Source organism: Daphnia carinata, chromosome 8, assembly GCF_022539665.2.
Source record: "Daphnia carinata strain CSIRO-1 chromosome 8, CSIRO_AGI_Dcar_HiC_V3, whole genome shotgun sequence".
In the NCBI taxonomy this organism is placed as follows: Eukaryota; Metazoa; Arthropoda; class Branchiopoda; order Diplostraca; family Daphniidae; genus Daphnia; species Daphnia carinata.
The window spans coordinates 2,239,455-2,245,042 of record NC_081338.1 but is presented as its reverse complement, the minus strand read 5'-3'; the positions used below and the strand labels follow the sequence as shown (position 1 = coordinate 2,245,042).

At 40.1% G+C, this 5,588-nt stretch overlaps 1 pseudogene; it reads right to left on the bottom strand.

The window, feature by feature from the left end:
• Positions 1-1,247: 1,247 nt before the first annotated feature.
• LOC130704139 (uncharacterized) lies at positions 1,248-3,937 on the bottom strand (annotated as a pseudogene).
• Between the last annotated feature and the right edge of the window lie 1,651 nt (positions 3,938-5,588).

The window sequence follows — 5,588 nt, the reverse complement described above, 5'->3', positions numbered from 1 at the left end:
TCCATCACTTGAACGTCGGCCACTGCAGCCTCAGCGTTGTGTCCAACGCTTTAGCCCAACGGCACGCAAAGAGCACGCGGGAAATTGTCACGAAAACGCTAAGATTATGGATGTATTGTCGAAGATGGTACGTGAGCTTGCGAAAAATCAAGAAGCGCAAAATGCTGTTATGTCCAAACTTGGGGCAATCGAAGTCAAGCTGGATAACCTGCAACAGTTAGGAAGTGCAGTGAACTACATGGAAGACGAAAACACCGACCCCTTACAGCTACCTTTATTGGATATTGCATCCATTAAGCCGTTCGAGGAGAGCCTAGGAGATAAAGATAAATATTATAAAATGGTATGTGGAAATTAATGTAACTCTAAAAATTGAACTATTAATTATGATATATAATTCCTATATTCAGGTAGCATTAATCCGTGGCATTGGAGGCTCTTCCTTATCGGACGCCATGAAACGCGCGTGGAGCAAAGTGCTTAGTGTCAACGTCAGGGCCGGATGCAATTGGGAGGGGAAAATGCGAAATGGAATTCGAAAAAACGGACTCCAAAAATCTCCTATTACTCGTGCAATTTTCGGTGAGTAGACATTATCAAAATTATTTCGCTTATTGTAATCATAAATTTTTTTATAGAGGGCGTAAAAGGGGTTCCTCAATTTCGGAATGCAAAATATGCTGAAATGGAATGGGAGACCAAGAACTTTATGAAAAGAGACCCAGAGCAAGTGAGGTTGTCGCAAGAGGCAGGTGAAGCTGCTAATGCGAACGCTGGACCACCAGACGGAGGGGAACCAGCCGGAGGGGAACCAGCCGAAGTTAATCATCCTCCCAACTGAGACGTCGGTAACTATTTGACGCGGTTTTTTATAAACAATAACTGATGTTTCCTTTATTTTATAGGACTTTCAGTGAACGGAAAAGAATCGGTTTCCGTTCACATCCGCAAAATTCAACTTAATCAAGAAGGCTTGATGCCAGCCGTGACTCCTGGACGTCATTTAACTAAGAAGACGGATGACACCGTGATTTCGTGCACACAGGCAATTGTGTGTACTTTGCGTTCAGTTACCATCATTGATGATCATTGATGTATCCGATTGATTGATTTATGTATTCAATGCAGTATAAGAACTTACTAAATAAACAAGTTTGAATACTATATTTATTTATTATTCATTTATTTAAATATTTGGAGGTCCTTGCTACGTCCCATAAATAACCATAACAGTACGCACAATATCCTTACTTTGCTTCTGCGGGACGTTCGGGGGATGTCTGTTCATGGACATTATGAGGATATCCATACGTTAACCGACAAGGGACGTCCGATGATTGATATCCATTGAACATCCCTGTTGGGATGTCCCTAAGAGCGGACATTAGGAAGTCCCTGTGATATCCGTCGGACGTCGAAATGGATATCCAGCTCGGATCCGACGGATATCCTACGAATGTCCCTGTGACGGCACAGTGCTAGTAGGGATAGGTTGTGATCATGCTCCTTGGCTGGCTATCACGTACTGTATTCGACTCTAGTCCCCCCACATAGCAACAGCGCTATCTGGTGGCTGTATCAAACATTACATGCCCCCTTTGACAAATGCCCCCTCCCGGCTTTGCTACAGTTGCCCCCCCCCCCGACTTTTGCCCCCCAAAACTAATGCCCCTCCTAACTAATGCCCCCTATTCAAACCTAACAATAGCCCCCTTCCCTAGGCAATATGATAGACAATAAGTAAAACAGGTTTTATTTTTGTCTTCTCCGGGTACATCGTCGACTGGGAGGCGTAATTGGGGAACCACCGTCTGCTGACAGGTGACGGGGTACGTGAACTATACGGCGTGGCCGACTGGTTACAGGTGTTATTTCGGCTTCAGCCGAAGGATCATTATCATTGTCGGCTGGCTCGACTGCAGGAGAAGCGTGGTTAATTGCAGGCGCTCTAACAGTTCCCGGTTGAATTGTTGTCCTTTCGGTCGAGTCGGCTTGGTTTTGTGTAATCAGCTGAAAATGTAATTCAACGCCATTAAGATAAATTATAAGTTACAAATTAAATGCTAACTTACGTCTGGCTCAGTTAAATGCCTGGATTTTTTTAGAAAATCCCGCATAGAGATGACACCCTCAATAAAATCCTTTTTGATATGACCTCATTCCGTTTTTGCTGCGAAAGGGGTTGTCGTCGGGTTGGTAATCACGAGTTTTAGAATCCTCGGCTTCCTTGATATAATCTAAAAAATATGAATTGTTCAAATTATCATTCTGAATTGTACATATTAAATGCATTTAAAAATATTCGAAACCCCACTTACAGATGAAATCCCAAACATTAAGATGGGATTTTCCCATGCGGTCATTCAGCCACCTGTGCCACGATTCCACCAAATTATTTGTCCGGTTCACCAGGCCAAAAACACTGAAGACTTGCGGAGTAATTTCACCAATCCAGTAACTAAGGAAATAGTTGTTCAGTTGCTTTATTCCTGCCTGAATTGCTGCACTTTCACGGCGGAGAACATCATGATAGTAGGCTTTTATATTCTGTTGTAAAAAAAAACTGTGTAAGAATTTCGAAATTTCAATTTAAAATGTCAGGCACTTACTTGATAACCGGCCAAAATTTCATCCGACGGCAAAAGCGCTAACGCGATAAGCTCCTTTACGTATTTTTCTATGACAGAGCGGTTCTTATACGCAAACTAAAGGCCATACTTTTGTATCCTTCTCCAGATAGCCTGAATAAAATTAGATTAATTAAAGTGCCTGCAACATATTCAAAAGATAAATATACCTGAGAGTACGGAAAAAAGCAACCAATATGTTGACTTCCATGAAACGCGGCCGCCATCGAACCTTGAATTGCTGCTTCATAATCAGACATGATGAGATCAACCGAAATGAAACGGTCCGGATGAAGTTCATCAAAAATATCGATGACTTTCTCTAGCACAGCATCATAAAGGATGCGTGATTTTCTAGTCATTAGAATGTACGCAAATGGTAATGCCTAATGGAAAATTATGGTAAAATACCAGTTTACAGCTTTTTTTTACCAATACCCCCTACAATAATAGTTATTTACCAAATGACCCCTTGTGATGTGGATAGTGAAGAGCTGTATAATCAATCCGGGGACTGTTCGAAAAGTTGCGTCAGCCTGAAGTTCGGTCGCTTCACTAAGTTCCGGCAGTAGTGTCGGGGATAAAAAGACCAATGCTTCTCCCTCAACCGTCTTTACCAGGCCTCTAAAAAATTTTCCATCACCAAAGGCATCCCTTTAAAAGAAAAGAGATATTGAAATTTTCTTAATAGTATTAATTTTTGGCATTACCTATACTCCTGATACTCTTCAATCAATCCAGCTATTTCTTCTATAGTCTTGGGTATTTGTGATTGCCTTCTCCTTTTTGATCGCTGCATCCGACGCTGCATTGCATCACCATAGCCAATGTTAACCCCAGCATTTCTTGAATAATTTAATGATGAATATTTAATGATTTCCTCAATGAAGATGGACTTACTCTCTCCGAACGGCGTCAAACACAATCCGAGGTTTACGGCGATCCACAGCAGCAGCATCAGCACACGCGTTGACTACACGAAGCAACTGCTGTTCTTCCAGCTCGGGTGGATGATTATGCTTAGTATCACCGTGTTTGCTAAAAATAGCATCTTCAAGTCCCGATTTAACTCTCACCTTGCAGCTCCCCTGAAGTTTCTTATGGTACTTGCAGTGATATATGTTGTGCGTGTATCTGTAAAAATAATATATTAAGAATTACTGCTCAACTATGCTTGAATACAAAATCAAATTCTTACGTTTTCTTCTGTAGATGGTAAATAAATCCTCCTCGGAGTTGTAGCGGGTACCACTGTATTTAACTCCTTTAACGGGTTCAACCATAGGGAACTCGTCTTCTTCGTAAAACATTTTACAAATTAAAAGAGTAGAGATGTAAATCAGAGATGCGCAAGATGTGCTAGAGAAGAATGAATTGACATTTGTGACTTCCTACTTCCTATATATAGGTTTATTCAAAAATAATAACAATTACAAGGTCAGGTTACAAAATTACACAAGTCGGAAACCAATAAGAGTCAAAGAAGGAGAAAGGAGGCAAAAGCAAAAATGGGCTGGAACACACAAGGTAGGTAACTACAAACAAGCCTGTTTGCTGTGACATCCCTAAGGGAGCTGTGCTATATCCGATGCGCGATCAAACGCATGACCCGACGCGCGGATTCCTTATTTTACTTATCTTTTACTTTCCTATGATTGGTACCTACCTCCAAAGTCCGATAGATCAAAACATAGCAAACACACAGACACACGACATTCACCGCTACACTTTATCAATAGCAGACAGCAATATTTTATTTGATGACAGTATCGAACAGGCCAGTAGCAGGCGCAATTAACAATAACAATGAAAACAAACTCAAGGTAATTGCCAATAATATTTTATTGTAGCGGTCACTTTTTGTGCAAGACAGTTAAACACAATAAATGGGGGTCAATTGTTATATTTGACAGGGACTTTAGTTAATGGGGCATTAGTTAGGGGGTCGTTAATATTGGGGGGCAAAAGTCAGGGGGCAACTGTTCCGGAGCTGGGTGAGCATTTGTTAAAGGGGGCAATCGTCCACATGCCGCTAATTGGGACGCGTTTCTTTTTTGTCGAATAATTTTCGACTAGTGAGAGATAAACAAAACCTTTCTTCTCCATTAAAACCGCACTGTCTTTATCTATACACAGTATTCTTTTAAGGAAAATATTTTCACTTTTAGTGGTTAAAAAAAATACTGAAACTTACCTAAAATTCGTTGGCTCACTCGATGAGCGTGGTAACTTGGGACGGACATGGGGTAACTCAGGACAGAGCTAATATCGTGCTACTGGCTGGTCCTACAATTTAAAAAAAAAAAGTTTTCAAGTCCTACGTTGTCTTATTACAAACCAGCCAGTATATATTTTGGCATGGTTTGTTTAATCAATCGACGAGAATTTTGTAAAATTGCTGGAGACTAGAAAATTGACAAGATGAAACGACAAAAAGTGAGGTCAGCATTAAAAAACCTTTTTAATACTGAAATAGGAATAATGAAAATACAAAATATTAAATCACAGCTGAGTTCTAATTTTGTTTGGACCAAAATTAACATAGTGACAAGAAAAGAATTTACATATCCGGGAAACGGAATAGCTTTATCCCGTCCCATTTTACCCCAGAATTTGTTTTCCCAACCTGCCCCATGGGTGGTGTCTCTGAAAATGTGTGATTTTCAGCAAACCACGTCATAATTTTTTTTGGAAAACCAAAGAAATGTGTGAAAATGAACAGTGGATTTCACTATATTTTTTGCAAAATTGTACATCAAATGACGTGGCCGTAAATAAATATTTTTTATTAGAGCACAACATAATTTCGACCCCTTAAAAATTTCTTATGGCCGTATCTTAAGAATGGATGCCACCTCTATCACAAAAACTCATCCCCAAATGCCCATGTAGTTAATAAACATGATGTGTAAATTTCATAATTTTATAATTAAGCGTCTCTGTAAAAAATAGCTTGTCCCA